General features: G+C 36.7%; 1 protein-coding gene across 11 annotated transcripts in view; it reads right to left on the bottom strand.

The window, feature by feature from the left end:
- The window catches only part of CHL1 (cell adhesion molecule L1 like), a 1,311,467-nt gene extending 1,308,461 nt beyond the window's left edge, over positions 1–3,006 (bottom strand). For all 11 annotated transcript variants that reach the window (XM_044077996.1, XM_044078002.1, XM_044078005.1 and 8 more), the window contains exon 1: positions 2,942–3,006. The gene's annotated coding sequence lies outside the window, so the exon portion shown is untranslated. The remainder of the gene's footprint in view (positions 1–2,941) is intronic.
- Between the last annotated feature and the right edge of the window lie 12,716 nt (positions 3,007–15,722).

Below are 15,722 nucleotides of genomic sequence, written 5' to 3'. Positions count from 1 at the left end.
TTAATTTAATGGGGAAATATTTCAACAAAAACATGGTACAGCTATGGGGGTGGCTTTCGCCCCCTCTTATGCGAATCTGAGCATGGGTCTATTTGAGCTAGAATATATATATATATATATATATATATATATATATATATATATATATATATATATAAAGCTTTGTTTTATATAAAATTTGTTAGATACTATGCTCGATTCATTGATGATCTTATTTTTTATGTGATGGGGAGAGGATGAAGTGGATAGCTTCATTAATAGTTTGCAGATTAATAGATTTAAGTTGAAGTGTGATGGTATACAAAAGGGCAAAATGATTTCTTTTTTGGATGTAGATCTGGATATTTCCAGTTCTATAGGATTACATACTCGAACACACAGAAAATTAGAGCGAAATATCTACTATTTAAAAGGAATGAGTTGTCATCCACCACACACCATAGAGGCTTTATCCTAGGGTGAGATGATATGGATTCATAGATTATGTAATACTGAATCTGAAATTATGAAGACTAGTACTATGCTTCAGTCTAGAGGGTATGAGAAATACGCTATTTCTAAGGCAGTGTTAAAAGCAAACAATAAGTTGAGTGGGAGTGGAGTTAGGCCTTATGGATATAAATATAACTCAACTGATTCTCAAACAGATATATATTTTACAACTGTATACAGTTGCTTTAGTGACATCTTGACTAATTTAGTAAAATATTACTGGAGTTTTTTGAAGTCCAACAAAGAAGCACACCCGTGCCTCCCTAAGCAACTTAAATTGTCTTATAAAGTAGGGAGAAGTTTAAAAAATATGTTGGTAAAAGGAAATTTTGTTATGCCCTTAGTTAATCTGGATCCTATTATTCTCCCTTTGGGTACTCAGGTTTGTGAAAAATGTAAAGCTTGTCAATATGTTATTAATAGTTTTGATAACATTAATAGAATAAGATTTAATGTCAAGGGTAGTTTTAAATGTAACACTGAAGGTATTATTTACGCTTTGAAATGCCCTTGTGATAAGTTTTATATTGGTTAATCAAAGAGTGCTTTTAAAGTAAGATTATTGGATCACATCCGTGACATAATTAATGTTAAGGAATCTAGTTCAGTGGCGGTACATTTTCAGACTACACATCAGAGTTCTATAGCAGGTTTACAGGGTACGGTTCTGGAAAGAAATTATAGGGCCCCTTCAGAGTTATGTATAAAAAGTAAGTTGCTTTACAAAGAAGCCCTTTATATACATAAATTTGACATTTTAAGCCCTAAAGGCATGAATTCAGAGCTAAATTGGAAAATTTTGCTTTGAAAGGAATTTTTTTGCTTTAAATGGTTTAGTATGTTGATTGAAGTTTTAATTGTTTTACTGATTATTTTATTGAATGATGGGTTATGATATATATATATATATATATATATATATATATATATATATATATATATATATATATATATATATATATATATATATATATATACATGGGAGGTTACTCAGGTTTTTATCTTCCTTGAAGGCTTGTATCCGAGACGTTAGGAGCAATAAATGTTTTTTGGAGGTCACTGGTTTGTGGTTTTTCATTCATCATAACTAGTTTATGTGCTTGAGAAAAAGGTTTTTAACACATTTCTTTAACAGTGAAACCTGACGGGTGATGCTTTTAAATCCATTGTGGGGACTCATGATTTACAATCAGGTTATGCATTTCTATAAGACCTGGAGCTTTCTACATATTCAGAAGCTACTGGTATCTAAGCTGTGTCCCTGTTTAACTAATTAAGTATCTCTGTAAGAGGTAGAGCAGCCTTACAAAGCTGTTCTATTGCAATTCTTAACCTAATGAATCATGGTTCATGGTTAACATATTGAGCATGGCTGCAGTATCCTTAGTTACATGGGTTATATCCTGCCAAGGATATAACAGCTGGCCAGCTTGCAAAGCTTCAGGGCACCTTAAAGATTCAGAAGACTACAAAAAAGGCAGTCACTGACAATGTTATTACACTGGAAATGCAACAATGAACAAAAGGACTTTGAAGTAAAGCAATATGCCTAAAGTGTGCTACTCATTCATCTGTAAATAAACACATCAACTTACATTTGGCAAGCTTGTCAGCTCTGTGGACTATAGGAAAGGAGCTCCACCAGATACCCAGATGACTGAGTCTCTGCACTGGAAGAGCTGACAAGGTGAAGGAAAATAGTGAAGGGTCAATGCGTGTTTGTCTTTCACGGGTGTGGGGGGGTGATGTCTGTTGGAGAAGAGTGTAGCTATTGTCTTGCCAGTTTTACCACCGAGGAAGGCTGAGTGCAGGCCAGAGTGGGCATGGATTGCAGCAGAGGAAATGTGACCCACAGGCAGAGTGTGGCTTTGTAGTGTCAATTGCACCCCCTCCCCTCCTTTGGGGGAAGGGTCCCTAGATAGACATATCACCATGGTAGTGGTGGTGGTGAAATTTGCCTCTCTGATCTGGAAGGTTCCGAATGAGTCTGTAACCAGCATGTGAGGCTAGGGTATAAATTGCATCCAATCTGCAGGATGACAGCTTCACCCATGTTTATCGTTCCCTTGCTCCTGGGAGAAGAAAGGGAAGTAAACATCAACTGGATAACCAGATAGGGGAGCTGTTAGACTACGGGGTATTGAGAAGACAAAAAAAGCTTACATTTCATCCGTATCATATGTTTTTGTCATCCAATCTGCTCTAAAGTCCTATGGCCTAAAAGCTGTTATGTAAACTGACAGGAAAGGGCGAAGTCTGGGGGCTTGTGACATGAGCTTCATTTTAAACTCTATCAATGTTTCATGTAAAAAAACTGACATACTGCAATTTCCTGCAACTTCTGTGGATATGATGCAGTAGACACATGTCAAATGGTGTCTGCATTATTGATATTTCAAAAGTAATATGAAAGTTCAGCATGCTGAGTTATAACAAAACACTGACATACCTGCTTCATCACATTTCTACTGAAGAGGTCTGTCCATACTTTATGCAGTTCTCTGTAATGCAGAATGAAAGGGAAAATTAGTATGAGAAACGCAATTCAAAATAATGGCTTATTTATGCAAAGCAATAAAAAACACATGCATTGTATTTTCACAAATGTGAATGAGTCTACAGATGCACATTAGAATACCAAATAATGTGCAGTTTTATACAAATGTAGTTTGCAAAGACAAAGTAAAGCATTAATATACAATGTGATTCAAAAGCTGTGCAAACATAACATCTAGCACTCCAAGATATAGAAGTATTGCAGCACTTTCAATACAGCCCAATCAATGCATCGGCAAGAATCCTAATCTATCAGGCGAGTACCAATGTCTTACCACACCACCAAGAAGTAATTAAAACTGGGGGGTGTCTGCATATAGGTTTGTTTGCAGGCGTTACTTGACAGTTCTTTTTACTGCTTTAGAAAATGTTAAAGTATGGATCTGTAGTCAAAATATTAATCTCATCTACGTCAGTTTACTTTTGCATTCATGCAGTTCCATAATATACTCAGTTATACATTTTTCTATGTTGCACCTTCCCATTCTAAGAGAACTAAGGACGTATTAAAATAGTCTTTTTTCTACTTTTGCACAGGTGTGCTAGTAGGGGTCATTTACATCCATGTTGAGGGGGGGTCTGACTGTCTGGAGCAGGTCTATTTATTTCTTGTGGAAGCAGGTCCCTGGCATCTGCAATGGTTCTTGTTCTGTAAATTAAAGGCCAGTAAATCTGTTATGAAGTGCCAGAAAAAAAGACTCTCTGAAGTCTGATCTTTCAGTTCTTCTAAATACTGAATTTAAAAAACTTTCAATAAATAAGACTTTAGAGAGATGCTGTGGGACTTCTATGGTGATCGTGTAAATTGTGATATGTAACAGCAAAATGTGTCAATGGACAAAGTCATTGGGGCAAATGCTATGTATGTGCCATAGACACAATAGCACTCATAAACTCTTTCATGACACGCTAAGTACCATTGTATAGCATAACAGTTTTGTTAGGTGCACAAGCCCTTCCAGTACATATAGCCATATGCACACTGATGTCAAAAGTACACTATAGTGGAACCTTTTTGGCTAGGCTTATATAGGCCTCAGGGCCTATAGCCTACTACCTACCTATGAACCTATGAACAATCATGGAGGTATGTCTAGTTACCTTTGCATATCGGTAATGTACAAAACTAAGTCATCCAGTTTTAATCTGTTGACAGTTATTTTCCTAAGCCTAAGCTCATAGTTTGAAGGTGTATACTAAACCACAGGTATGTAAGTCATTGCAGACTTAGCCAACAATGGCATAAAATAACTCTTGAAGCACTGCTATCAATACAGAAGTTAATGATAGGAGATAAAAGGTAATCATGGAGATCTTAATATCATTTTATCAGCCTGGATTATGTAAGAGGGAAGAAACTAGAGGAAAAAAAGGAAAATAGATTCAGGGATTGAACAATGAGGGCTCAGATGGATAATACTTAGTTTGGCATAGTTAGAGTTCTTTAGCTAATAACATCTAGGATACATTTATGGGGTCCCATCCATTCATCTAATTAAAGTATGAATGTTGCTGAGATGATATGCTCTCTAACATATAGGAGATGCACTGGATACATTAATAACAGGAAAAGCTGACATTACATTGCAGGTCTGTATACCCATTGTTTAATAAAGCATCCTTCTAAAGTGCACAACAATGTCCTTCTCAATGTCTTTAATGCAATAATCAGTTTGTTTATTTGTGCATGCCTTTATTTATTTATTAATTTAAATGTTATACACCATTAGGTGGGCAACTCCAAGGACCATTTTCAGCCAAAAATCTAAGCTAAGTAGGTAACAGTAATTTCTTATCATAAAATAATATTGACAGCAACTGCAACTCAGTTTGTAGTTCATAAACAAACACATAATAAGCAAACTTATGATCTAAGTAAATAATGCAGTATTTATATAGTTACAACATATTTTGCTGCTGAAATATACAATGTGACAAGGAAATAGGAAAATAAAAATGGATTTGTTCAGGTATCATTAAAAGAAGCACATTTATATTCATCTCTATGTTATTTTAGGATTTTAACCCTGAAAATAATTGCACTCTTGAATTATCATTACACAATAAGGAATTACATTCCAAGCTGTGAATGCTAACTGAGAGAAGGCTTTCTAAACCTCTGCCTTGTTAAAATACGGTCAAAAACATTGTAGGTGTCGTTCGTTCATCTCTAACACATATGACAAGAAGGCTATGCTTTTTGTTTAGATGCTTTAATACACAGAAACACATTAGGATGGATAACAGCATCTCTAAATATGAACAAACTAGCTAACAGACAGACTTTGCTACATGCTTACATCTCAACAGCTAACTACAAAATGGCAGTCAGGCTTGCACATGCTAAGTATTTATACACTTGTGCAAGCCCTTGGATAGCTTCTTAAAGGTATATATTGATCTGCAACCTCCCTCTTAAAAAGATTGCCCTTTACACAAAATAATACCAGCGATAGACATGCATTACTGTATATATTAGAAACAAAACACAATATTCATGTCCAAGTTGCTTCATATCTGTTGCAGAGTTTAGAGATTCCATCATATCTCGTAACATAACAGTTGGGACCAAATTTAGCAACACAAACAGTCTGCAGTGTACAACTCATATCAGGATCTTCTGAATTCATCACATGAACAGGGATGTCCTCTGGAACTTCATCTGGAATTGGAACACCGGACAACTCACTCTGAGATAAAGTGTCTTTCTGACAGGCTATGTGCTGTGGCATATGTTGTCTCAAATGCTTCCAATTCCACCTAAAGGTTGGTCCTTCTGATTCTACAATGTATGATTTCGGCTCTGGACCAGTATTCTTCATGATACCAATCCCGTCATAACCTTTGGATATTTGCATCCTTACCACTTCTTCCTCACGTAATGGATTGAGCACTTTGCTGGTCTTATCATAGTAGGACTTCTGGGAAAGGTGCTTCTCCAACAGATTGGCTTTCACTAACCTGTTGTTCTTGACAGATTAACCCAACAATGGAATATTTATGAGATTCAAGAGATTCAAGAAAACATCATTATTATATTGATTTGACTCTTCTAGTAACTGCTTTGCACATTGAACTGCATGTTCTGCCAAACCATTTGACTGTGGATACTCAGTGTTATTTTGACATGAATAAAGTCCCATTTTTCAGCAAATCTTTTGAAATGTTGGCTTGTAAACTGCTTGCCATTGTCAGAAATAACTTTGTGCAGACTACCATGAACAACAAAATGATGCTTCATCTTAGTAATAACAGTAATGGATGCTAGGTTAGGAAGCAGGTCAATAACAAATTGGTTGGAGTAAGAGTCTACTAACATCACTCGAAGATGTCCAGCCAAGACCAGGATACATCTTTATGTGTCATTTCTCTGAAAGTTGGCTCAAGTCTAGAATACCTTGCCTAGGTAGTTGGCCATGCCAAGAAAACATTGCCAGGATTAAACATTGTTTGGAGCTGACATCTCAAGAATGGCTGTTTGCTTTGAAGGGTCTGGTCATAGGTCTGTACTTGGAAATAAATGACAGACACAAGTAACTTCTTGTAGCCTGAACTTGCATTTGTGTGGATTGAGCTTAAGATTCACTTGATGTGCTCTTTCTAGAACTTTTCTGAGGTTTCTGTCATGTTCTGCTTCATCATGAACTCCTACTAGTATGTCGTCCACTATAATAGCACAAGGATATCCAGTAAAATTTGCTCCATTGCACGTGGAAAGACTTCACTGGTAGAAGTTACTACACTTTATTATTTATTATTTACAGACTACACTTTATTAGAACCAAAACTTGTACTTGTCATGACCCTACCTAACTCCAATACTGTTCTGTATTCCACAATCCCATACAGGGCGGCCACGGTGGTGCAGCGGTTAGCGTTGTTGCCTCACAGCAAGAGGTTCTCCAGTTCGATCCTCGGCTGGGGTGACTTCTGTGCGGAGTCTGCATGTCCTCCCTGTGGTTGAGTGGATTTCCTCCGGGTCCTCCGATTTCATCCCACATCCCAAAGACATGCTGTAGGTGGATTGGACATCCTACATTGGCCCTAGGCATGAGTGTGTGCATGTGTGTGCCTTCTGTGGAAAGTTGGGTGCCAGGCTGGCAACTCGACACTGTAAAACTCCACTGCCAATCATGAGCGGACATGTGATCCGCTGTGGCAACCCCTAGCCTGGAAAAGCTGAAAGAAGAAGAAGAAGATTCCAAAATCCCATACAACATCTCAAAACACTATTCTTTTTTACCACAATCTCATACAATCCTCTTAGCATATGATGTCCCACATATTTTTCTCTAACATCACATTACACCTCTAGATATCACTTCCACCCCATTCATGCACTCTCATCTCTCACACCTCATAATTTGTACTATTACTAAAATAGTACAACTTGCTATACACCTTACCACATCAGTTATACATCAGCTATGTGTAAAAAAATATATTGAAGTACAGTACTTATTTGTACTTTTTGTGTTACTGATCCTACCCCTGTTATGCCTCTTAACTTATCACTGTGAATTGCTTCAAAATTGTACTGCTAATAGTAATTGTTTTTTTAATTGTAAACTAAACTGTTATGTATACTTAAACTGTCTGTAACTGGAGCTTTTCTCCTCGGGTCTCCACTGATAAAAGGGCCCCTGGCCCAGCTGGACTAACCTGGTTAACAAATGTCAATAAGTAATAACAGATAAATAAGTAAATTATCCCTAATGGCAGTTTCAAAAATCTATACCTGCCAAATGGAGCACTGAATGTTGTGAACAATGAGGATTTGTTTGTCAAGCTGAATTTGCCAAAATGAACTCTTTGCATCTAGGACAGAAAAATTGTGGCATTTGGCATCAAGGCTGTGACTTCTTTGACTATGTGTATTGGATGATGAGGTATTTTTAGTGCTTTGTTCAAATCTTGGAGGTCAATACATATTCTGATGTCATCTGAACTTTTCTTATGAGCTACCACCATGGAAGATACCCATTCAGTTGCAGTTTCTACTGGACAAACCATGCCTTGTTGCACTATCTTCTCTAACTCAGGTTTGACTCTGTCCTGTATGGTTATTGGAACTTTATATGCTGGCCTGATAACTGGACTGACCTCTGGGTCTAACTTTATGGAGTACACACTTGGAAGTTTGCCTGCTTTGTCTTGGAACAGAAAAGCATAGGTAGAAAAAAATGTGCTGGGTAAATTAGAGTATTGGTCTTTTAAGCTAACTTGATAGACTTCCTTATTAAATGACAGCAGTCCCATTTTCAAACTATCTCTGAGCCCTAATAATGACTGGATGTGCCTCTTGATGACATAAAATAATAAGTCATAGTTTCTTCCAGCAGAGTAATATGAAAGAACTACTGAGCCTTCACTTTGAATTTCCTCACCTCCATATGCAACAAGCTTCGCACACCCTGCCACATCAAGCCTTTCACGTTTACACACTCCAGCAAATGTTTCTGCAGACATAACATTGCACTTGTAACCTGCATCAACTTTGAGCTCCATGGGTTTGCCATTTATCCAAAAAGTACAAAATATGTTATTCTTTGTCATTAAATCTACTGCATTCACCATTTCATGAAGCACTGACACACCATCAACATAAAGAGTAGAGTGCAACCCTATGTCATGGCTTTCTAATTGATCAACTTGCTTCTTAAAATTTTCCCTTTTGATAAAAGAATATGGGCCTTTTGATTTACAGAATCTTTTGAAATAATTCCATTTATTACATTAATGGCATTGTTGACCAAAAGCTAAACATTTTTCTCTTTTAGATTCATGACTTCCACCACAGTTATGATAGTTGGCAATCAAAATAGGTTGGGGCCCATGCTTGGAGCTTGCTGACTCACTCTCATGCTTTACTGAGACTGTGCAAACTCTTGGATGTGCTAGAAAGTTCTGGGGTTTATCAGTGAGGGCAGCAGGGGTTACAGATGCTGCCATGTGCTTGGGCCTCTTTCTTTTAAACATTTGCTGCATATTATCAACATACAGTTTATCATTGTGCCTTCTACAGCTGTTGTCATTTGTAAGCATAATTGTGTGCTTTTCTGTGAGCTCATATATCTGACAAATCCCAATGGCCTTATTCAAAGGTAAATCACTGTCATGAAGCAAAATCTTTCTCTCAGTATCATCTTTTATGCTACACATAAGTCTGTCCCTTATCAACTCATCCCTTAAGTCACTAAATCTGCACATTTTAACTTTATTTCTCAGGTCAGTTATATATGCTGGAAAAGTTTCAGCAGGCTTTTGATCCCTTGTGTAAAATAAGTGCCTTTCCATTGTAACATTTGCCTGTGGGTTACACATTTCTCTAAATTTATGTTTTAAGCACTCAGAGTCCTTTCTTGACTCAACCAGTACAACAATGTGATGTTTTTTTTCCCTCTCCTGCATAGACAGCAGGTGAATATACAAATGAACGCTCCCTTTCTATAGATTCTGCCCGAGCTAAATTAAGAAATTAAGTAGAATAAAAGCCTTTGCACAGTCATCTTTATCAGAAAATGCCACCTGTATGAAAATGTCTTACTCTTCCACAAACACTCACCAGTTCTCAGCAATATTACTCTCAATCACAAGTGCACTAGGTTTTTGAAATCCATCTGCCATGCTCACAAAGTAGGCACAAATACACTGGAAATATGGCAATTGTAATTATGTATGAACTAATGGTTCTGTGACCTTGTAACAACATTCAAATGCACAATAAACTCTTTGAAGTACTGTATTTTGTGAAAAATGCCCTGTAATGGCTGCACTTTGCAAATTAATACTGTAATACTGCACAGACATGCGAACACTTTATACACTTCTGATAACTCGGATATCTTTGCTTAATATGAAAAATGCATGCTTTGCGAAAATGCAGTCGTTTCCCCTTTTATTTTATTTGTTTTATGCAATATGGACTTTATTTAAAAATTTTCCACAGTAATTTGAATATTTTATCAATATCATACATATCTGTTTATGCAAATGTTATTTAGAATGTTCTGTATACCCTGCTTCATATTATACAAAAATAAATAATACTGAGCAAGTTTTAATATCTAAAATTTGTTTCTGACCTGTTTTGTGAAGTATGCATATTTTTTGGGATGATTTACTCCTTTATATGACACAATCTCTAAGCAAGTGACTCTAATCATTTTAGCCAAGCTGTTTCTAGCTTCATACCCTTTGGATATGCTGGTTCTGACTCCATGCTCTTTAGATATCCCACTTCTGACACCATGTCGTTCATTCATCTCTAATACACATTTTATTTATTTAACTCCACTGATTCACTAATTTTAGAACTATAGCAATCCTGTCTCCTCTCTCAAAAATACAGGAAAAATCTGTCCATAAACAAGTTATACAATATCTAAATCAGGAAAACCTTCTCACACCTACCCAACACAGTTTTTGTCCCATAGTACCACAACTGCACTTGCATCTTTTGTTAACACCATTTCCCTTGCTAGAGATAACAATAAACTGGTGTCCTGCCTCCTCTTGGACCTCTCCAAGGCCTTTGATAAAATATCCTACTCTCTTCTTCTGAATAAACTATCAAACTTTAATTTATCTACCCCTGCAATTTCCTGTTTTTTAGTTATCTCTCTGATAATCTATAATCTGTTAAATGGCTCTCAGCACAATTTTCTCCCCTCCCAGTAAACATATGTGTCCTGCAAGGGTCTATACTGGGCCCACTCTTCTTCAATATTTTCATTAACCTTCTATATACCTCCTGTCCCCAGTCATCCCTTATACAATATGCAGATGACTCAGCTGTCATCACTATCTCTGAAACTCTCTCAGAACTAAACTTTGTCACTCAATCTTCTTTCAAATCAGTTGAATCACGGCTCTGTGAAAAGAAAATAATTCTCAACCCCAAGAAAACAAAACTCTTACTCTTTCTGCCCCAAAACCTTACCATCTCAAAACATCTTTCTCTATACTGTGCATCAACAGCACATCAATCACTGTAGAATCCAGCACAAAACTCTTAGGAGTCACTATCAACTCAAATTCGATCTACATCTGTTAAATTGCATTAAAAAAAAACACATCAAAAGCTTGGACTACTCCTATACCGCAACACAAAATTCTTAACTAGCAAAGCTAAATTAACTCTGTCTCATGTCTACTTCCTTCCTACACTAATGTACAGCTGTTGCATCCTTACTAATCTAAATTCCTCTCTCTTAGCTAAACTTGAATCAACCTACAACAAGATGGCCGAGTTTGCTGCTAATCAACCTTATATGTCCCACCACTGTATCTCCTTAAGACTCTTAGAATGGTTAGAATTACTCCACCAACTCCTCATCTCTCAACTACAGATAATCCACTCAATTCTATATCAGCACTCTTTCTGTCCTAGCCACACTACTATAATCTCTAAATATTCCCCGACTAGATCTCTATGCAGCTCTGACCAAGATCTGCTACAGATATATAAACCCAAGACCAAAACTGTCTGCAACCTCTTCAGCCACAACCCAGCCATATCATGGAACAAACTCCCCTTGAAATTGGATCCCTCACACACCCAAAAAAATTCAAAATAGTTACCAGAAAATACCTTCAAACTCACTGGTCCTGCCTCTGCACTCATCTTCCTTAAACTGCTTCCCTTGGATACTTATGCCCCCCATTCAAGTCCTCCCCTCATACACACACTTTCTTCCTACCTATTCTCTCTAGCCCCTTTCTTTTGAGATTTTATTCTAAACTGTATCTTTTATCTTACTCTTGCTACCTTACTCTTCCTCTCAGCTCTTCTCTCTCCTTTCACCTCTAGCTAATCTCCAGGACAATTTTTGACAACAGTTTATGTTTTGTAACTCAGCAGCCTTGTATATATGTATATATTGTATTTCTTTTTGTTTCTCTGTCTGCTATTATTTTCTTTATTATGTTGCTTTATTATTATATTTCATTCCTTGAATATGTTGGATTTAATAACAATCCTGTTTTTCATACTAATATTGTATTTCACTGTTGGAGCTTTTCTCCTCGGGTCTCCAATGAAAACGAGCCACTCAGCTCAGTGGGACTAACCTGGTCAACAAATGCAAAATAAAATAAATAAATAAATGCAGAAATATGACAAGAAAGCTTGGGTTTTCATTTAGATGCTTTACTACATAGTAACACATCAGGATGGGTAGTAGCATCTCTAAATATGAATAAACTACTTTACAGACAGACCTTACAAACATACATGCTTACATCGCAATTGCTAACTACAAAATGGGAGTCAGACTTGCATGCTCAATATTTATGCACCTGTGCAAGCTTTTGGATAGCTTCTTAAAGGTATATACACACGTATTGAGCTACAATAGGTATTTCATTACTGGAAGAACAGACAGGGAGAACAGCTGATCATAACTGGAATGTTGATGTAAGCTGGTGAACTTTGACTGCAGTATATGAACTCAAAGGATGGGAAGTTGAGAAGGAGAGCAGCTTGGTCAGTAAGAGGAAGCAAGTTACTACACTGTATTCCAATGTAATGTGTTTTCTGTTGTTACACAGAGATATGTTATGGAAGATTTTCTTGACTATGTTTTGAAAGTGTTTGTATTATGGGTTGAAGTAATTTTAGCAATATTTGTCCAGTGCCTACTGACCATTAACAATCTCCCATCTCTGATGGGGTTAGTATCCAGGAGGCCATTATGGTTGCTTGCACCATTGTGGGCATCCTGGCCATTTGAGCATTTTTTTCTCTTAAGTCCTTAGCCACTTGCCTTGCTTTGCATAGAGACATGTGACTCCCATCACTGCAGAGAGGCCACTACTCCTCTTCATATGCATTTACGCTTTCATGACCTGCTGAGAATGGTTGCTGCTTTCATGGTTAAGACCTCCTGTAAGTATTACTTCCCCTCCTGTGATGAACTATGCCACTGAACAGCTCTATTCCTCCCCCTTCTTCAGAGATAGGCATTTACATCCTCCTCATGCTATGTCCAGCAAGCACCCATGGTGTAGGTAGGGCTTTATCTCTTTAAACAGATGAAACTAACCTAGGATCTTTCTTCTTCTATGGGAAGGATGCAGGCATATTTTTAGGCATTTCTGATTTTATGAATTATGGGACCTGTTATTTGTACAATGAGTGGAATCAATATTAGTTAGTGGTCTAATAGCAAAGCCAGGTACCTTTGCTGAGCAAGTAAGGATATATTAGTATCTATTGGGTCTTTTACAGTAATGGTAGGGCTTGTATAATATCTTATGAGAATGCCAAACAACATCACATCAAATTCAGTTCTGTTACTCATGGAGTCATTGCCTTTGTACCAGTGGCATGTCCCTAAATTAATTTTGGAGTTTGCCTTGGTGTGCAGTAGGAGAGGGGTTTAGAGTTAAGGATAATAATATTAACAAATGATAGTGTTCAGTTTTATTTACATGATAGATGTGAGCTCAAATGGTAGTTTACACAGGAACAGCAACAACAGAAGGGGTCCCAGCACTGAGATTTGTGGTACTACAGGACTAAAAATGCTTTTATCAGAAGCAATGCCTCCTTGCATAACCGTAAAGATTCTTCTTCTTAGATAGAATGAGAACCACCACAGTGGTTGAGATGACCAACTGGCACTGATAGGGTTTGAAGCTCACCACGGTCAACCAAAAATACAATGGATTGTCTGCAAGTATTATCACTGTGTTGTATGGCTGGCACCAAGATATGCAAGGGACATGGGCAATTGTCCTTGGATATCCCCTCAATAGCCCCAAACATGTTCGATGGCTAACAAAGGGATAGCTTCTTGAATCAGACCACTGGTAGCCAACATATTTACGTAAAAGGAAATGCATATAAATCTAAATGAAGAACCAAAACACCAACTGCAATCTGGATCCAAGAACACATAAACTGCTCTCCCAGGAATGGACTTCCAAAAACCAAGAACCTCACTAAGACTACGGATTGATCACTTAAAAAGCATTACCTTTGATCTAGTGCCTCAGGCCCCTTTCTTATCAATCTCTGTCTGTGAACCACATTGTTTTCCAGTGTGCCTCTTAACCACAGTAGCTGCTCTGTAATGTCAGGGAGGTTTGTGTGTGGGTGTGCGAGTCTGTGTATGTGAACTCACTGGCTTGCACGTGCATGTGTGAGCTTCATTAGAAATTTAAAAAAGCACAAAAATAGCAAATAATATCTAAACATTTGTGTGCCCAAGTCCACAAGTGTATTGTTTAAAAATAAATAAATAAATAAATAAATAATAATAATAATAATAATAATAATAATAATAATAGTAATAAAAACTGCTTCGAGAAATACAAACTTTATTTCACCTCCCACCCCCACCCCCAAAAAAAAAAAAAACTTTTTAAACCAGTAAGTGCTCTTGGTCTTTTTTAACTTTCTGGAACTTCATCAGACTTGCTTAATGAATTGAAACAACCACTATTAAAAACCAAGAAATTAAATCTTTACATATCATTACAACATATAGTCTTAGCTGATTTGTAATATTACCCATTTCCCCTCTGTAGCTGAATGTATTTCTTGCGGTCCATTTTATGTTAGTCATATTTAGCAGATTCAGTACTCGATTACAAACAAGTGTTTGATATGAAAAACGGTTGTAAGATTGCAATGGCTAGAGAAACACAGCTTTTAAAAAGCTTTGTTTTTTTTTTTTTAATTTTGGAAAAGTTAAAGCTGGGGATCTTGAAAGTACATTACAGAGTAAAGAGTACAAATAATACATGTTATTGAATACCAACAGAAGGTTTTGTTTAAGTGATGTCATTATTTCATTATTTCCAAAAAGCAGTTGGAAAACAAGCCCCTTAAGCATTAGTTTTTTCAGTGCTGTTATGACTGTGGCATGATTCAAAGACAGCCAACACATAATGCAGCCCAAATTAGCAGTTATAAGAATGATGTTGGGATTTAAAGCCAATGTGTATTATTTTCTATGCTCTGTGTAACCTCAGAAAGAGATCTCTCAAAAAGTAGCATTGCACAGCAGATCACTGCTTGCTTATGAATAAAAAGTATTTTAACTATTATACATTTATTCATTTGTTGCATTTTAGACATGTTTAATACCTGACAATTAATAAGAACATGATCAAATAAGTAAGGAAAGAGAGAAATAAATCCATGACCAGAACAGTTGCATGTTAATAAGACAATATCATACTTAAAAGGTAAACAAAATAAATAAATAAACCTGACCTGTACTCAAACAAGCATCATGAAAGGGATCAAACCCATGGAAATTGTTGATAATATTCTTATACAGATACGCTGTTGGTTAGACCTGTTTCATATGAGTTAGTACATTGTATAAAATCCTGAGGAAACACAGGCATTAACAAGTCAAGACAAAAGCTAAGGAGTATTAAGATGCATCACCACGGCTTGATATTCTGCCTGAAGACTGCTGCACTATCCTGTTGTCATCATTCAAGACATGTCAGGCTCATAATAGGACAGGAGGCTCTTCTCACATGACTTTGCCATTTTATAATGAATGATAAACTTAACTCACAATTAGAATTAGAATTCCCAATCAAAGCAAGTCTGGGAAGAAGCAACAATTCAAATCAATCATCTTTCTTACAAATGTCTGGTCATTCTCTTTCCTTAATGTTTACTCCTTCCAAGACTGAATAGCTCATTT

The sequence above is a fragment of the Protopterus annectens genome, chromosome 7.part0, assembly GCF_019279795.1.
Source record: "Protopterus annectens isolate FY-2018-M chromosome 7.part0, PAN1.0, whole genome shotgun sequence".
Taxonomy (NCBI): domain Eukaryota; kingdom Metazoa; phylum Chordata; order Ceratodontiformes; family Protopteridae; genus Protopterus; species Protopterus annectens.
The sequence above is the reverse complement of the archived record's forward strand: the minus strand, read 5'-3'. Positions and strand labels throughout refer to the sequence as shown.